Below are 19,655 nucleotides of genomic sequence, written 5' to 3' on the forward strand. Positions count from 1 at the left end.
TTATTTATTTATTTATTTAAATATATATATTTAAAGATTTTATTTATTTATTTGACAGAGATCACAAGTAGGCAGAGAGGCAGGCAGAGAGAGAGGAAAGCAGGCTCCCCGCTGAGCAGAGAGCCTGATGCGGGACTCGATCCCAGGACCCTGAGACCATGACCTGAGCCGAAGGCAGCAGCTTAACCCACTGAGCCACCCAGGCGCATGATCTAGGTTTTAAAACACAGCCAAGCATACACTTTCCTGCATTGTTTCTATTCCTTTTCCCTGGCTGCACAGGGCCGGGCAGGTGTGCCTCTCCTCTTTCTTTCTAACATGTTGATTCCCGTGTCTGGGCAGATCGTCTGAGTTGGTGGGGTCTGGGAGCTGCCTTGTGCAGACCTGCTCTCCCTCCACACCCACCTTCCAGCTCACAGCTGCAGAAAGGAAGTCAGTAGCGAGCACATTCTGGGGACTACTTGGTGATCAACGAGAGGCCTTCAGAAACCTGTGCTGCCCCTGAGTCCTAAACACTTGCATTCCCTTTGTAGCCTCGTAAGTGAGCCAAGGTAGTACTTGTCCTGGGCCTCAACAATGACTAAGGGGAGTCATTTAAAGTCAAAAAGTTCTTCGAGCCTTCTGAACTGCCATCCCCCGCTGGTGTGGCCATCTGCCTCCCTCGCCTGTCCATACGCCTCTCATTCCGGGCCAGGCTTCCTCATCTGGCTGGGAGTCAGCTCGCTGCCTGTGGCCTGGCTTTCCACACGGCTGGCACATCACGACCCACTGCGTCCGTGGGGAAGGGGCTCTGGGCCCCGACTTGCTCTCCACGTGCTGCTGATGCTCTCCTCTTCCTGATTCCTCCCGAGGCCACTGTCTCCCCAAGTCAGTTTCTAGATTTCTGGAAACTCTCCAACTCATGGCAGGCAACGAAATAAAAAATAGATAAGTGTGAGCAGATCAAACGTTAGAAACTTCTGTGTGTCAAGAAAAGTCCCCAAACAGTCAGCAGTGAAAAGGAAATCTGTGGGATGGGAGAAAATAATTGGAATTCATATATCTGATGAGCGGCTTGTATCCAAAATACATACAGAACTTGTCCAACTCCACAACAGAAGAATAGTCTGATTAAAAAATGGGCAAACAGACAAGAATAGACGTTCCTCCAAAGAAGATCCACCAGTGGCCAACAAATCCATGAAAAGATGCTCCACATCACTCATCACTAGGGAAATGCACACCCAGACCCCAGCGAGCTGTCAGCTCACACCCGTCAGGAGGCCACTGTCCAAAGGACAGAGAACAGCAGGTGCTGGCAAGGATACAGAGAAACCGGGGCCCCCGAGCACTGTTGCAGGCGTGGAAAACGGGTTGGGGGGGAGGTTCAGGTTCAGCAGAAAACTTAAAATAGGATGGTCACATGATTCAGCAGTCCCACTTCTGGGTGTTCATCCAAAAGCCTTGACATCAGGATCTCTGAGAGACTTACCTGCCCAGGTTCTGTTACAGCATTTTCAGAGATGTGGCCAAGATGTGGGAGCAACCCAGAATGTCCAGCAACAGATGATGGAAAAGCAAAATGTGGTCTGCACACATGGCGGACTCTTATGTAGCTTTAGAGAAGAGGGCAGTCCTGACATCTGCTGTGGCCTGGGTGGACCTCGAGGACACGACACTCAGCGAAATAAGCCAGTCACGAAAGGGCAAACGCTGCGTGATTCCACTTCTGTGAGGAATCTGAAGTAGTGCAAGTCATAGAAGCAAAGCAGAACGGTTGCCAGGGGCTGCGGTGGGAGGAGGGAGAGCTTGTGTTCAGTGGGTGTGGTGTTTCAGTATCACAAGATAAAGAAGTTCTGGAGATCTGTTTGCAATGATGTAAATGTATTCAACACCACTGAGCTAAACACCTCATGATTATTTATTTATTTATTTTAAATTTTTTATTTTTTATAAACATATATTTTTATCCCCAGGGGTACAGGTCTGTGAATCACCAGGCTTACACACTTCACAGCACTCACCAAAACACATACCCTCTCCAATGTCCATAATCCCACCCCCTTCTCCCAAACCCCCTCCCCCCAGCAACCCTCAGTTTGTTTTGTGAGATTAAGAGTCACTTATGGTTTGTCTCCCTCCCAATCCCATCTTGTTTCATTGATTCTTCTTCTACCCACTTAAGCCCCCATGTTGCATCACCACTTCCTCATATCAGGGAGATCATATGATAGTTGTCTTTCTCTGCTTGACTTATTTCACTAAGCATGATATGCTCTAGTTCCATCCATGTTGTCGCAAATGGCAAGATTTCATTTCTTTTGATGGCTGCATAGTATTCCATTGTGTATATATACCACATCTTCTTGATCCATTCATCTGTTGATGGACATCTAGGTTCTTTCCATAGTTTGGCTATTGTGGACATTGCTGCTATAAACATTCGGGTGCACATGCCCCTTTGGATCACTACGTTTGTATCTTTAGGGTAAATACCCAATAGTGCAATTGCTGGGTCATAGGGCAGTTCTATTTTCAACAATTTGAGGAACCTCCATGCTGTTTTCCAGAGTGGCTGCACCAGCTTGCATTCCCACCAACAGTGGAGGAGGGTTCCCCTTTCTCCGCATCCTCGCCAGCATTTGTCATTTCCTGATTTGTTTATTTTAGCCATTCTGACTGGTGTGAGGTGATATTTCATTGTGGTTTTGATTTGCATTTCCCTGATGCCAAGTGATATGGAGCACTTTTTCATGTGTCTGTTGGCCATCTGGATGTCTTCTTTGCAGAAATGTCTGTTCATGTCCTCTGCCCATTTCTTGATTGGATTATTTGTTCTTTGGGTGTTGAGTTTGCTCAGTTCTTTATAGATTCTGGACACTATTCCTTTATCTGATATGTCGTTTGCAAATATCTTCTCCCATTCTGTCAGTTGTCTTTTGATTTTGTGAACTGTTTCCTTTGCTGTGCAAAAGCTTTAGTCAACGTTGGTGGCATCACAATTCCGGACTTCAAGCTCTATTACAAAGCTGTCATCATCAAGACAGCATGGTACTGGCACAAAAACAGACACATAGATCAATGGAACAGAATAGAGAGCCCAGAAATAGACCCTCAACTCTATGGTCAACTAATCTTCGACAAAGCAGGAAAGAATGTCCAATGGAAAAAAGACAGCCTCTTCAATAAATGGTGCTGGGAAAATTGGACAGCCACATGCAGAAAAATGAAATTGGACCATTCCCTTACACCACATACAAAAATAGACTCAAAATGGATGAAGGACCTCAATGTGCGAAAGGAATCCATCAAAATCCTTGAGGAGAACACGGGCAGCAACCTCTTCGACCTCTGCCGCAGCAACATCTTCCTAGGAACAACGCCAAAGGCAAGGGAAGCAAGGGCAAAAATGAACTATTGGGATTTCATGATTATTTATTTTTTCAAAGATTTTATTTGTCAGAGAGAGACACAGTGAGAGAGGGGACACAGCAGGGGGAGCGGAAGAGGCCTGAGCAGGGAGCCCGATGCGGGCGGGGCTCAATCCCAGAACCCTGGGACCATGACCTGAGCCAAAGGCAGATGCTTAATGACTCAGCCACCCGGGCGCCCCACACCTAATGATTATTATGGTAAATTTAATGTTTTGTGTTTTTTTTTTTAATTTTAAAAAATTTTTAATTAACATATAATGTAGTAGTAGCCCCAGGGGTACAGGTCTGTGAATCACCAGATTTACACATTTCACTGTTATGTGTTTTTTTTAACCTAATAAGACACACACAAAGCTTCTAATTCATGAGCTTTTTCCTGCCCACATTGTTGGAAGCCACTTGTGGTGTGGTTGGAAAGTCTGTGTTGGTGATGATTTCAGTTGCAAATGTCAGCAGAGTCAAGCAACACATAAATAACCAAGTATGTATGAGTGGCTTGGGAGAGCGCCCGGCCCGTGGTAGGTGCTGCGCACTCCTCCATCCAAAGCCTCAGCCCGGATGTGGTTTGGAGTACAGTCTCTTTTGCCCAATTAGCGGTTTACGGTGCCTGTATCACATGTGATGTTATATCCTCGGTGCACCCTGTAAGGAAACGTGTTGTTATTTCTCTCCAGCAATATATGAATCTTTATAATAAATGGGAAAATCGAGACTCTGAATTGCTTCATTTTAGTGTAGGTTAGGAGTGCTGCCAAAAAGTTATGAAAAACAACCCCAAAGTAACTTCTCAGAGGTCTTGGGCTTCAGAACTGTGTATGTGGGATTATGGATGTAGGTTCTCCCCTCCCTGGTCCAAAGATGAAGAACTTGAAGCACTGAGAGGTCCCGAGCCTCATCCATGGACAGAGCAGGAGGGCCAGAGCCGGCTCCGGGGGCCAGTGGGGCCCAGACTCCGCGCTCTTACCCGAGGAGCGACACACACGTTTGTTACGACTTCGGCGGTAGCAGGCACAACTAAAGATACACCTTGTTTGTTGTTTTGTGTGGAAGGTGTGTTTGACCGCACACTGATTGCGTGTGTGGAGTGCCAGAGCGTGTGGAAGGAGCGCATACCTGGGGGTCCTTGACCTTGTCCACCTTACGTGGGACAGAGGCACCCTCCCCTGTGACTCTTCCTTTCTTCGGGTGCCTGTCTTCTCCCCAGCTCTCACCGTGTGGCTCTGCCCTGGTTGCCAGTGACCTGGTGGTGACAGCCCTATCCCAGAGGCCTGGGGAGGGAGCCTGGGCCCCTGCACCCCCTGCACGTGAGCAGGGCAGGCTGGAGGCACTGGAGAGTTGATGCCCTGGGATCAGCCCCGTCCCATATGTGGGTGGGACTCCGCCACCTCCCCTCTCTATAGGGCCGTCCTGCGGGCGTCGTGCTCCAGGCTCTGCAGCTACAGTCCAGGCATGAGTGTATGCTTTCCTGCCTTTCTTCTCTTGCTGCTCCCCCCCCTCCTCTCCCCAGTAGGCTCTGTGTGTCTGTGACCACGGCTCAGCAAGTGTCCTGCCACAGCCACCCTGCAGGACCTGAGTGTTGTCGGAAGCGCTGAGCTGTAGGGTTCCAGGACTCCTCTGCGATAGGACCCCTTTCTTCTTTCCCAGCAGGGGAGGGCGGACCCCTGATTTCTCCTCACCGCTGTGGTCAGGCAGCCCTCATGCCTCATCACGGATGAGTGCTGGGGGCCCGCAGAGAACACTTCTGTGTAGGTTCGACGGCGAGTGTTACCGGTCATTTTCTCTCCCCTCACTCATGGAAGGACGTCAGCCCTGGTGACCGGTGGCTGTCCCGGTGTGGGAATAGGTCTGTGTCTCTTTTCTTTCACTGGGGTAGTTTACCCACAGCGGACACTGTTGTGCAGTGTCAGTGTTTGCCTCACTCCTCTCTACGTCAGCCTCTCTGTCCGTCCACCCAGGGGAGCGGGGAGCGGGTCAGCATTTCATGGTCTCCAGGAAAGTGTGTTTGGGGAGAGAGATTTCCAGGGAAATCCCATGTACCGCTCCCATCATCCTGCCCAGAGATTAGGAGAATTTGGGGAGAACTCCAAGAATCTTGAGGAAACCCGAATGAGGTTTCCAGAAGGGGTGAAGGGGTGAAGGGAAGGCAGGGGAAGCAGGGGAGGAGGGAGGAGGGGGCAGGGGAGGAGGGAGGAGGGGGTGGGGAGAAGGGAGGAGGCGGTGACCAAGACTGAGACCCAAACTGAGCTGGGACTCTTGTTTCTCAGAGTCTCTGCTAGAGATACTTCAAGGACCCAGAGAGAATCGGCTGCATGGCCCATCTAGAATGATCTGAGGTCTGAGACTCTCAGGACACCTCCATCCCATTGGGACAGGGCCAGGGGGACATCCCAGGGGGACATCTCAGGAATAATCTGTGTGGATGGTGGCTGAGGATGGGTTCCTTCCCTCCACAGATGCCTGGGCACTTTGGGGTACTGTGAGCTGGGGGAACCACAGGGAGGAGGGATAACCCTGAAAAGCATGAGGCTCTGGTGGTCTGGGGACCTTGGTAAGTAATGAATCTCATTACTCGGAGAGTTGTTTGCTGATTGATTACTGGCCTCTCAGGATTGAGAGTCACAGCTACTGCAGGAGGTGACCAAGGCACAGAAATGGGTTGTCTTCTCAAAATCCCTCTTGTCCTGTTTAATCACATAGTTGATACACACCTGCGTGGACCAGTGACCACAGGGAGTTACAGACAGATGACTTAGCAGCTGGCTCCTCCCAAGCTCCCTGTGCAGGAACAGAGCAATAGCTAGTGGTCCTCCAGTGGCAGGAGGCTTCTAGAAGGTCAGACGCCTCTGCCCTGGCAACCAGGTCTCATATCTTCTTAGTATCTCCGTTCTCTTCAGGGTGAAGCCACCACGGTCCACTTCCCAGCAGCATCCTTGAGCAGGCCCTGATGTCAGGCCGGCTTGAGTTCTATGTCTTCCCTCCTCAGACTGGGTTCTGAGTATTTTGTTTTATTTTTTGCACTAGGGAGTCACAAACAGTTGTCAAATTTGAGAGATGGTTGAATACGGTATCCCCATTTTGAAGATTCATAATGCAGACCAGTATGTTGAAGCTCAGAGCGTGTTTCTGACATAAAGAAATGAGTTTAGCTTTAGTCAACCTACTATTTCCAAGTGTACACAGACACAGAACATGTTTTTAATCAGGGTATGTTATTGATACTATCTGGGCCTGTTTCTCCAGAAACTGTGGATTAGTCCTCAGACTCATTAAGGACCATGATCAGGTCCATGAATCCATCTAACCTTTCCAACCACTGCGTTTCTACATCTTCAGGAGGGACGAGGGGTGTCTCATTGTTCTGAATCTCCATCTGCCACCACCTCTCGCTAATATATCAGCTGGGGGACCGTTCCTACATCTTTGCTCATGTTATCATTCTCCCAAGAAACCCTCCACCATTGTTGCTTCAGTTTTAGTGTACAAATTAAGCACATTTCATCCAAGGAATCTTTCCACATTTCTTCTATTATTTTATTAATAACAAGGGCTAACACTTCATACATTTGCTCTGGCTAAAGCCCTTGTGCATTATTTCACTTAGCTGTTAGCATCCTCTGAGGGCGGGTATCTGACTAGTTTTATTAGACCTCAGCTTCCTCTTCTGCAAGATGAGCTCCAGATTCTCACCCGGGACTGCTCACCTGGTATGTAGCAGGCATTTAACTCAAGCCGGCTTCCATCTGAGTTCAGAGCCTTCCCTTTCAACCAATAGGTTGTCTCTTGTCTCACAGAAAATCCTTATCTTATCAAGTCCCTATAAAGGTTTGATCAGGCTAGTTTTGTTTCCTTATTGTCTCTTTAAATTCACTGCTTTACACTAAATGTCTTATCTTCAGTTAAGTGGCAAATTCAGAGCTTAAGTCAAGATGATCAATATCTCTCAGAAAATACTTGTTTTCTTCCAGGTATCTGGGGAGAGTGGCAGCTGTCTAAATCCCCGTCTCACCACAATACAAAACAAGAACCCACAAAACTACACAAACCCAGACACTGGCATAATGAGAAGACAATTAATGCACAAACTTCAAGTTGCTTTTAAGTTTAAAAAGATAAAGAAATCTCATTAAACCATCTCTCAGACTTTTTTTTTTTTTTTTGCAAAGATTTGTTACAGGCAAAGGCAGTCTGATTTAAAAACCAAAAATGCTGCACAGAATAAAAAAGAGGGGAGTGAGCAGCAAGTGTAGGTACAAACTTATTCTAAAATCACCACTGGAAGGATAGAGTTCTCCTGCTTGTGAAAATACTAGAGGAATTGTGTTAGTAGACTACAGCACTAATTAGAGGAAAGCAACTTAAAAATATGATTGCAGGTGGAGACTTCAAAAAGGGTAGCTTCTGGGGAGAAAAAGACAAAAAATAAGGGACAGGTAATTTTAAAAGGAAGAAAAAAGAAAAATTAAGGTCTTCAAAGATGAAATTTCTATAAAAATCAGAGGTTCCACAGCACTCTGCATCAACAAGAACTCACCCACCAAAGAAACTGGGCAACACTTTAGACAAAGAGGACACCAGCTCTTAGAGTAGAAATCTTCTAGAGCATCACACATGCAGATTAAATATTGTGAAACTGAACGTTTCTATAGGAAGTTCCCAGAATGATGTGAAAAATAAGAATCAATATGTCAGCTGTTGAAATTTCTAAAGATAATCATGATGCAAAAGGAAACTGTAAGTTGTGGTCCAAGTGAATTAAGTATATTCCTAAACAGACATTTATAATATGAAGAACCACCTTGAATCAGAAATTAAAAATTGGAAACAAAAGTAGAGGGAAAAACAAAACAAAACAAAAAAAACAAACAAAAACAAAAACAAAAAAAGAGAGAGAATTGAACTTGGTAAAGAATGAAGGAAAGAGATAAGACCATCTCAGAAGTGAGGATGACTACAGTGAAATGCAGTAAGGGCAACTGAAGAAAGGCAAGAAGGGAACCAACACATGAAGATAAGATAAAGGAAGAAGTAAAAAGTATCAAAGAGTAAGAGGTCGAATGGGGAGATGAACAAAGAAGAAACAATGTACGTATAATTGAAGCTGCTGATGTAGAAAATCAAACAGTCGAACAGAACTCCTATGTAAATTGTAACCCAGGAAAACTTCATGAACCTAAAAGACCTGAATTCATGTCCTGAGGGGCCACTGAGTAGCTGGGAAAGTAAGAGGCACTGTAACTTCATGATGTACCCCAGTAAGTATTAGGCTTGAAAGAGAAATATTCTGAAATTTTCAGATTTAAAAAGATTAAATGATTTAGAGCCAAAGAATCTGTAATTAGAATTCTCAGAAACAACACAAAAAGCAAAGCAACAATGGGACAATTTCAAAAAACCCAGTGAAAGAGTGGAAACAACATTTGTTTTCAGTCCAGCTGTGAAGCCTCAGGACTATAGACCACCAATGAGCTGGGGAGTTGGGTGCCCGTGTCCCCTTCTAGAGGAATCAGAGAGGGCGACCTTCATCTGAACAGAAGAACACTAGGAAAACTCCAGGGAGAGGACAGTGATGTGTGCGGTGGTCTGTCTGAGTGTAGAGAAGGCTAGGACAAGAGTGGAGACAAAGCAGAAAGACTGGTACTCAATTGTTGCCCTTTATGAGGGACAGAAATAATGGGACTGGAACCCAAGAGGAAAAGGTAGAAGGAAAAAGGAAAGAAAAGTAAGTAAATGTATTGTCTCTTGGGACATAGACGGGAGAGGAAGGATGCCAGTAAGTGCTGATAGATCAGATAGTAAGAAATTAAATAAAGGGAGCAAACTAAGGGCACCAGAAAGAACACAGGAACAAAGGTAGACATTGTAACAAAAATACAAATACCCCTAAATACAAAAGAATGAAGGTTTTAAAAATAAAGAGCAATGCATACATGTCATACTGAGAAAGGAATATAGCAAAATAACGTAAGACTCATAAAACATTATGACCAAGTTAATATTTGTTGTATCAATAATTAACATTGAACCTAACTGAAAAGATGAGGATTCCTAGGTTGTTCCCTTGTGTGGAACATAACAATTACCTAACAAGAGACCACCTACAACTAAGTGATTCAGCAGGATGAAAATGGAGACATGTGGAGGCAGACAAGGCTGGTGGGAGCGGTCAGAAAGACGAGGTTGCAGTCCTGCTATCACGGTGCTGGGAATAATAGTGGCTAACGATCTGATTCTCTAGAAGCATTAAATGTGACAGGCAAGGACATTTTCAGGTGTGAAAGCACAGTATGTGATGGAGATGTAACAAAATTGAGTATGTCTGCAACAATGAGCCCAACTAGCAACTGCGGTCGTGCAGCTGAATTCTGGGGCACGGAAGACCTGGACAGAAGCCCAGCAACACCCCTTCTCCATGCAGGACAGATCACCCTGACAAGATCAGTAAGTTTACACAACCTACGCACAAGGACAAGGGAAATCTTAGGGTTCGTATTGAATGAGATGTCCTGGTAGTAGAGAAAGCACCTTCTTCTCAAGTGGGTGTGGCCCATTCGTCCACTTAACTATATATTAGTAAATGTTAACAAACACCTGTGAGTCCCCAGAAGGGACATGTGACACATTTCTGTGATTACCTTATAATAAAACTCAAGATTATCAACAAAATCCAAAAGGAAAAAGGCACTTCCTCCCAGAACCATGTTATTAAACGACTCTTGGATGGAGGGAGAAATGCAGATTACCGTTGCAGAATTTGCAAACGCTGATGATAGAAACTACATACCAGAATCTGCATGACATATTTAAAGCAGTAATCAGAAGGAAATTCACAGTAGTAGATCTTATCAATAAAAACGAAATTACCATATGGGTTCACTTATATGTGGAGCATAAGGATAGAATGAAGGACATTAGGAGAAGGAATGGAAAAATGAAGAAGGGAAAATCACAGGGGAAGATGAACCATGGAAGACTATAGACTCTGGGAAACAAACTGAGGGCTTCAGAGGGGAGGGGCATGGGGGGTAAGGTGAGCCTGGTAGTAGGTATTGGGGGGGGGCACGGATTGCATGGAGCACTGGGTGTTACACGCAAACTATGAATCATGGAACACGACATCAAAAACTAACGGTATGATGACTAACATAACATAATAAAATAAAAAAAAATGAGTGAATGTAAATGAAGTATCAGTTTAAAAAACCAGGGAAATAAGCAGCAAAGTAAACCAAAAATGAGCCTGAGGAGGGGAGTGGTTAAGTTAAAAGCAGAGACTAATGTAGAACACTCTGTATCCAGTTGAAACCCTCTTGGCTTTGCAAAGATAATAAATACACAAAGCACTCCCTCACTTGGCTGGAAAAAAGAAAGCAGAGAAGCACAAAACAAATGACAAAGGGAGCTAACAGTTGTAACACGGGGAGGGGCATTAGGCCCCATGGGTTGGGCCGAGGGAAAGGTGGCTGCCATGCAGTTGTAGCTGATCCTGCGCAGTTCTGGTGGAGCTGGGCTGTGTCTACAGATCACCCCAGTGTGCGGCAAAGGGGCTCACCTTTTGGATCCCTGCACTAGCAAGTCACGGACCGGTCATGACTGTGGGCACGGCGGTTCCATGCGACTGAGGACGATTCCAGCCCTCAGCCCAGATCGCCAGCGGCTGAGTCCAAACGCAGTGGTCCTGCAAAGGGCATCGTGGTGGACCAGCACGCCCTGTGTGATCATCTTTGTGTTTGGTCTTCACTCTCCAGTGCTCAAGCACATTGATTTTTGACATAGCTCCGTTCCTGATAAAATGACTCAATCCTGTGCTGCCGTCCAAAGGAGCTTATTGATGAGGAATATGTGTGAAAACATCCCAGGGTCTGAAATCCTAAAAGCCATGTATGTTAATTATCGCTGCATAAGAAATTACTCCAGTCTGGGGCTCCTGGGTGGTGCAATCAGTCAAGCATCCGACTCTTGGTTTTGGCTCAGGTGGTGACCTCAGGGTTGTGAGATCGAGCCCCTGGTGGGGCTCAATGCTCAGTGTGGAGTTGGCTTGAGAGTCTCTCTTCTTCTCTCCCTCCTGCTCATACTCTGTCTCTCTCTCAAATAAATAAATTAATAAATCTTAAAAATAATTAAATTACTTTAATCTTAGCAGCTTTAACCACGAACAGGCTTGACCTGGCTGGGCAGCTCTGGGTCAGGCACTTACTAGGTTGTAGTCAGGCTGTTGCCAGGGCTGTGGTCATTCCAGCTGAGGCTGGAGGGTCAGCTTCCAGGCTCACTCCTGTGGCTGTACGCAGGGGCACTTGCTTCCTTGGTGTGTGAGCCTCTCCTACTAGGGCTTCTCCCACAGTGAGTGATCCCAGGGGGAAGAGAGAGACTCTTGGAGCAGCCTGTGAACCATGGTAGGATAGGAGTGTGAGTTTCTAGAGCTGCCAGAACAAAGGACCCCAAACGAGGTGGTTAAAGCAAGGGAAATGTATTTTCTCTCAGCTCCGGAGTCTGTAAGTGTGCGATCAAGGGGTCAGCACCATTGGTTCCCTCTGAGAGCCAGGAGGGAGAATCTGATCCACACCCCTCCAAGAGCTTTGGAAGATGTTGACAGTCTTTGCCATTCCTTGGCTTGTAGATGTTTCAACCCCACATCTGCCTTCATCTTCCCATGGCCTCTCTGTGTGCATGTGTGTTTCCGTGTCCCCATGTCACCGTGCTCATGGGGAGAAGTCCGGCCCACCATAATCATCATAAACATCTTTTTTGGAGGAACTTAATTCAATAAAACAGAGTGGAACCCTGTTGATCTTGGGGGGCTGGCAGGGAAAGGACATTCTTTCCTGAGGGCTGTGTGGGGGAACAGCTGGGTGGTGGAGTTCTCACGTGTTCCCTTGCATTTTTCTACACTTCCAAGATGTCTTGCCTACACAAGGATTAATAATTCCCTTGTCTGGGAATAGTTTCCCGAGCACACTGGGAGGCATGATGCATTTCCTCTAGGCCCTGTGACTTTCGGCAGTGTTACCAAGATCGGCCAGGATTAGGAAGTCTACCGAGGTCGGTAAACCGTGGCTAAAGCTTCATTAAAATTGAGGACATGGAGCAGCAGCCGCCGCCCTACAGGAGAGCTGAGGGGAACGGACTGAGCTTCCAGGTCTTAAGAAATTCAGCTGGAGGCTTTATGAAGTTTTCTTCCACAGATAAAGTGAAGCCGACCAACCACTTCCATGTGAAATCGTGATAAACTGTTGAAATTCTGGGTTTAGGACGCTAACCATACTTATCTGCTACGTTGTCATCCGAGAATTCCAAAGAAATGACCCACATTGCTGCTGCTGTTGCCACCGTTGCTCTGCCGTGCCAGCTCTCACCCTCCGTGGGCCAGTGTTTTAGGCATTATACTGTTTGGATCTGCAGATGGTCTTCCTGGGCGGCAAGAGTGGACCAGCTGGACCCGAGTAAGGAGCGGAGGAGCATGGGTTGGTAAGTGGAGGATCTGAAGTTCGCAGCTGACATCCACCTGCAGAGACTGTGAATCTCAGCTGAGATGTTCTGCCTGCCTTCCGGCAGGGCAGGGAGTCACCGCATGCCCTTGAGTAGGGGAAGGAAGTTTGTGAGGTCCGTAGAAGACATAATCGTGGTTGTCCTTCATCCTAAGCAGAATACGAGGAGGTGTGTTGTCCCATGCCTGCAGTCAGTCTGTGGGTTCATAGACCAGCAGTCCTGCATGGCTGATTTCTTTAAGTCGCAGGCTTAACATTTCCAATCTCTCTACGTTCTCTCTCATCAAAGGCCACGGTAATCTTAGAGACACCATCGATGACACAGTGTTTGTCTGCCGCTGGTTAGGCAAATGGCAAACCAGAGTGCCTGCTCAGGGAAATTAATGCTCTCATTTGTCACCAGCCCACACAGCAAAACCGCTAGTGCCCTTTCTTGCTGATTGACTAATGGCTTTGAGGAAGGGAACTGATAGGTAGAATGCTTCTGCTGGAAGGAGAAACTGATAAAGGGATTGACTACCCAAATCTTTTCCATTTCAATGAGATGTTCTCTCTGCTCAAATTAAATGAGCTTGTCAAAATAAATAAGAAGGCATGGTCACTGTAGATGGTGGAAGCCAGGTGCTTAGTAGAGGAAATCAATCTGGGGATGGGGAGATTTCTCTCTGTGCTAGGCAGGCAAGTCTCTGGTCCCATTCACTTCTTATCTTTCATGCTTTCCATACAAATATCACCTTTTGAGGCCAACTTTGATGTCCTGTCTTGGAAGCCAGAGCTTCCTTTTTTGACCTTCTACCGTTTGCAGCCTGTGCCATGCAGTCTGGCACTGAGTTAACTTTTGAGCTCTTGTATAATTCTCCTGCTACACTTCTTGAGGCTGTCGATCATGTCTTACATGAGGCTGTACTCCCTGCCCAGAGCGCCACACCGAGGAGACTACAGGGATGCCCACAGAACTGCTAATTGGTTGAACCTGGCAGGTGGAGCGTTCATCTGATTTTTGCTGCTCAGCATCTGTTCCTGGCCTTCCTGGGACTAATCATACAGAATAATGCCCCCAATGGTTCCACCATTACCCACCATGTGCTTGGTGTGGGACTGACCATTCCTCAGTCAGTTAAGCTCATTCTGCTGGCGACAATGATTGGTTCAGGAGGGGCAGATGACTAAAGGCAACAACCAGAGTAAGCCTCGTAGACGTCTCTAGAATGTGAGTTAGGGTGACTTGCATGTCCTACCCTTGGAAACTACTAGGCATCATCCCATGACCAGGAGGTGAGCTGGCATTCCATGAAGGCAGAGTAGAGAGATGTTTGAGGCCTCCATTGAACCACTGGCTCAAGGCAAGCGTGTGCACTTTACAGTTTGAGTAACCGGTAAAATGATCTGTATGCTTCAAGCCAGTTTGATCTGTGCATTCGTTACAGTCACCAAATGGTGACCAAATGGATACAGGAGATCCATGCGACTCCCAGCCACGCCTCTTCATGTGACGCTGTACGCCTCCCCGAAGACCAGATGTCTTTGAAAGGAACCCTATTTGAACAGTTTCTTTTCCTCATGATACCCATACCCACTCGACGTTTGGAAGGAGGATGTCCCAACATTCCTGCACGCTGTAGGGAAAGCAGAGTATTCAGGAGCAGAAGTAGAAAGTGAACTTCCCCACTCCTGTACCTCTCTCCCTCCGTGGAGGGTTTCCTGGAACTTTTGAGGAAAACGGAGAAAGAGTAGCAGGCGGAGAAGGGACAACTCCAAACTTGTTTCCACATTTCCCAGGTTCTTCTGTTCACCACCCCGCCGCCCCGGGCTTGGCTCTGCTGAGGGCATGCTCTCCTCCTCTTCTGGCTAAGCTCTCCAGTCTTTTCCTTCACATCCTCCTCACCGCCTCTGATCACACGTCACTCACCTGAGAACTGCTGACATCGTCGAGGGGGTGATTCTTCGTTGTAGGGCTTTCCTTACACGGCAGGCTCCCTGGCCTCCACTCATCAGACGCCGGCACCTCCCTCTCCTCTCCCCAAGGTGTGCCGACCAAACGCGTTTGCCGACATTGCCACACATCCCCCAAGGGTCACAATCACTGTCCCCCGGACCCTGCTGAGAACCTCTGCTCCACGGGGAGAGGATGGGGTACACTGGAAAAATGACTTGCCTCTGATATTCCCTCTTTGGAGACTCTGACTTGTCCCTTTAGCAAGTGAATCCACTCGCTCAGGATCTCCGTTCTGAAATGACAAAAGAATCAGGAGTAGGACTCAGTCCCCCCAGCCTTGTGCAGAACCTCTCGCTTTCTGTGGGCAGCCAGCGAGCCAGTAGGCTATGGAAATTGTGTTGCCCCCTGCAGATGCTCATCATAAAGCAGGAAAACGTAAACCAGCAGTGCTGGTTTGAGTTTGTATTGTCTTAGGAAAAGAACAATAGAGCGGACACTACTATTTGTCAAGCATCTGCGTGTACCAGCCCGTCACTGAATGCTGTTTCTCCAACCTAATCATCACAGCGGTGTTTCAAGGTCGGTGTTACTGCTCCATCATATCAAGATAGCTAACCTTCCTGAGCCTGACTCTTTGTCTTAGGAATCCAACTTGCATGTGCCAGATTCAGAGCTCACACAGTTTTCCCCCTACCGGACTGACTCCGTGGGGATGGACATCTTCTCTATGCAGCAAAGGGCCTGAAGTCTAGGCACGTGGGAGGGGAGTGCTGGGAGGCCAGGTGCAGACAGATCCCTCCCACAGCAATAGTGACACTGCCAGGACGGTGGTAGCTTTGCCTTCTCCTGTCTCCTGTCCCCTGTCCTCTGCAGGAGACACTCATCCTTGATTAGCCAGACATTGTCAGTTGGGTCCCGGCCATCATTAAATATGCACAGAGATGGGCAACTTCAGTGCCCAGGGCTGAAAAAAAGAAAAAAGGAAGGCCAGATAATTCAATTATGTTGACCTACTGGTATAGATACAAGATGATTTAGGAAACAAAAATACCAACCTTTAGCTTTCTAGCTTTACAATGAGTCATAAATGGTCCCAAGTGGATAACTGAGCTACTCTCTGAACAAAACTGAATTGTGTTAAGTATTTTGGAAAATGTAATGATTCAACTACAGGGACTCCGCATCCCTCAGAAGCAGTTGGCATCTTGCTTGTCTTCTAGATCTAATTTGCAGCTGGAACGCGATTGTGAGGGAAGAGTATCATTAACGCTTATCATCACATACCACGTTTGCGCAACGCCGCGCGTGGGTGGAATCAGCCGCACTCATGTGGGTGTTTTGTGGGGCTCGGTGATCCGCTCGGGGCTTTTCCTTCCAGCGCTGCAGCAGGTGCACGAACGGGAGGCTCAGGTGTGGCCACTCTCGGGGAGAGGATCTGGACAGGGAAGCAGCCTGGAGGCCGACGCTGGCACGCTTAAGCAAGCCTGATTTTGGAGTTCTTGGCACTGGCTTTGCCTTTTCTGAGGCCAAGTGTTTGTGGTGGCTGAAATCCTCGCCTCGGTCCTCCGGCTGCATGGTTGGAGCGAATGGGAGCAGACTGTCCCAGCCCTGCAGCCGGAGGCTCCAGGAGCAGGCCTGAGTGGAGTTTTTACAGGAGTGTGGTTCGTGAGGCCTGGAGCCCAGGCCAAGAAAGAGTTCTTTATTTATTTATTTATTTATTTATTTATTTTCAGCATAACAGTATTCATTGTTTTTGCACCAGATCCAGTGCTCCATGCAGTCCGTGCCCTCTCTAATACCCACCACCTGGTACCCCAACCTCCCACCCCCCGCCACTTCAAACCCCTCAGATTGTTTTTCAGAGTCCATAGTCTCTCATGGTTCACCTCCCCTTCCAATTTCCCCCAACTCCCTTCTCTCTAACTCCCCATGTCCTCCATGCTATTTGTTATGCTCCACAAATAAGTGAAACCATATGATAATTGACTCTCTCTGCTTGACTTATTTCACTCAGCATAATCTCCTCCAGTCCCGTCCATGTTGCTACAAAAGTTGGGTATTCTATTCATCCTTTCTGATGGAGGCATCATACTCCATAGTGTATATGGACCACATCTTCCTTATCCATTCGTCCGTTGAAGGGCATCTTGGTTCTTTCCACAGTTTGGCAACCGTGTCCATTGCTGCTAGTTCTTGAGATGTCTTTTGTGCAAAAGGGGAGTTTTATGAAAGCATGGGAATGGGACCTGGGGGCAGAAAGAGCTGCTGCCCCGGGGGTGTGAGGGTGATTGATTGAGTACGTGGGGTCTGGGGGAGGTAGGGACCTGGGCACGTGTCCAAAAGGACCTTCATCTGCTGAAGAAGACTCTGGGACCCTGTCCAGCTAAGGCTGTTTCCCCTCCCAGAGAGCACTCACATTCAGACAGGTGGGGGCTCCCTGGTGGAAAGTCACACACATCCCACCTTGACGTGAGGAGGGCAGGTTGTGGGGGCAGCTCGGACTTTGTCCTCGGCGTGCCTTCTGCTCCCGCATCAGCTGGAACCGGCTTGAGAGCGCAGTTTGGCTGCAGAACTGGGGGCGTCTGGCTAAGGGGACGTCAGGAAGGGTTTCTAGGGTGTGGGCCCATGCCAGCTGGTGTTGGGGATAGGCTACGGGAGTGACACTTCGCTGGGGATGTTGTCGGAGGAAGCGGGAGTGAGTGAGTGGAAGCCTAAGAGATTGTACTCGGGAGAGAGAAGACTAGCCCCAGGCTGACCGTCTTCACTGGCCGGGAAGCTCCGCAAGTCCTAGCAGGTGTGTTGCAGGGGCGTTGGTCTGGCTTCAGACAGGCTAACGGAGTGCCCTGTTCTGTCTCCACGTCTCCGGCCGCTCGCACAGGGCCTGCCCGGTGGTGGTGATGCCGGTGCCCACACCACATCCACACCGCGGGGCATCAGCCGGCTCCTGGGGGCTGCTTTTCTCTTTGAACTTTCCTGTTCACACTGGGACACCACTGAGAGGGAGGATTCTGCTGGGACTATCGATGATAGAGGACTAAAGTGGGAGCGCCCTCGGGAAACCAGCAGGAGCCACGGTGGCCCGAATCCAGCCCGGTTCCCTTCTGCTCTCACTTCCCTCCCGAGAGCCTTGACTGAGCTGGTGTTCCTCAGGCTGATCACCACCAGCTGAGCCAGCACACTAGTGCCTTCCTCAGTGGGCTCCTGGCGGGGCGGGGGCTGTGGGCGGGGAGGGTTCAGCTGGGGAGACGCAGCGAAGGCACCGCTGGCAGAGGAGGGGCTGGAGGGGTCGGTGTGGCCGGGCTGGTCACTTTACCACTGGGAGGAGCGGGGTTGCGGGACAGCCAGCCACCTCAGCTAGGGGGCTGCAGCTGCGGAGGGTGTCTGGCAGAGGCCAGAAAGGGAACGGACAGGATGGGGCAGAGGCTGGAGTGGGCGGGCGATCAGCCTCTCAGTCTAGAAGCTTCCGAGCTGCAGATGAGCTGTCTGTGCATCACCTGTATTCTTGCTTCGTTCCCCAACCACCTTAGAGGCAGGTCTGCCGGGCCAGTCACACCCGTTTTACAGAGGAAGAGAGCGGGTCCGGGTCTCTGGGGCTGGACAGGAGCAGGGGCCTGGGACACGCTCCTGCTTCCAGCGCCGCCAACAACAGCAAGAGTGGACAGGACCGGGAGAGGGTGCTCCAGGCCAGGCTGTGTGCGGGACCAGGGACCTGCCATCTGGGGAGGGCGTAGGTGGTGGTGCAACCAGAGCCAAGCCAGCAGCAGAGAAGGGGTTTTCCCAGGTCTGCAGTGGCATTCAGCAAATGCAAATGATTTTGACATCCTGTCGGGGAGGAGGGCATCTGTTACCACCTCCTCCGGCTCTTCTTCCTCCCGCCCTATGGGTTTGGAAGCTGGGGCCCGGAGGACAGCTCCTCACAGAGCTCCGCTGGAGAGCAGAGAGAAGCGCAGTGGGACAGACTTGGTCCACTGTGAACGACGTGGGGGAGTCGGGCTGGCTCTCACAGAGAACACAGAGCTCCAGAAAGTGTCAGAGAACCTGGGATCAGAAGGATGTGTCCAGCGCACATGTGTGTGAGTGTGTGCGTGTGTCTGTGCAGACACACACGTGTGCAGTGTTGGCAGGATGGGGGAGCCAGCTCTGGAGAGTCGTTGGGACCGTAGACAGCCAGCCTGAGGCCAGGGAGTGTGCAGTAGGATCAGGGGCGGGTGGGGGGTGCTGGCTGTGCTCACTGGGAAGGAGAGACTGGACAGGATCTGATAGGAGGGTGACTTGTGTCCAGATTTGCCCTGGACAGATTTGTTCTGGGTAATTATTATAGCTTCTTCTTTTGTTCGCAGAAATGTCCCCAATAAATTATTTGCTCACCCTCTCTAATAGGGAATGGAAACCACTGTGGGCTCAGATACCTCAAGCCAAAGTGCTGAGCCGAGCCAACTCTGCCTGTCCTCTGTTCCTGGTCTGACCGTGACCTTTCACTCTTCTTCTGCCTCTGGGCCATTCCTGATTTCTGGCAGAGTGTCTTCTGTGTCTCTTTTCCAGACCACTGGTTGAGGACACATAGCCCTGAGTTTATAGTAGATAGAAACTAGGTGCTGTCCCAGAGGCCAGGGGCTTGGTCCTTCCTGTGACTAATTGTTCATTACCCTTGTGCCTCCAAGACCCCACGTGCCTCCTCTCTCCGAGCGTGTGTGTGCTGTGACCTCCCCACGGGGAGAGCCCACTTGCACACTTTGGGACAACTGCGGAGGGAGTGGAGGTCACTATCCAGGGATTGCGTATTCACCGAGCGCGAGGGCACATTGCTGTTTTACATTCAGTATG

The 19,655-nt window shown here is 48.8% G+C and overlaps 2 long non-coding RNA genes across 3 annotated transcripts in view; both read left to right on the forward strand.

Annotated features, from left to right (window-relative positions):
- Window positions 1-7,527, forward strand: part of LOC131829975 (uncharacterized) — a 43,878-nt gene extending 36,351 nt beyond the window's left edge. The window contains exon 3 of the long non-coding RNA XR_009353048.1: window positions 7,379-7,527. This is a non-coding gene — a long non-coding RNA (uncharacterized LOC131829975). The remainder of the gene's footprint in view (window positions 1-7,378) is intronic.
- The window catches only part of LOC131829973 (uncharacterized), a 233,990-nt gene that overhangs the window by 144,120 nt on the left and 70,215 nt on the right, over window positions 1-19,655 (forward strand). The gene's annotated exons all lie outside the window — the stretch shown is intronic.

Source organism: Mustela lutreola, chromosome 4 (genome assembly GCF_030435805.1).
Source record: "Mustela lutreola isolate mMusLut2 chromosome 4, mMusLut2.pri, whole genome shotgun sequence".
Classification (NCBI taxonomy): domain Eukaryota; kingdom Metazoa; phylum Chordata; class Mammalia; order Carnivora; family Mustelidae; genus Mustela; species Mustela lutreola.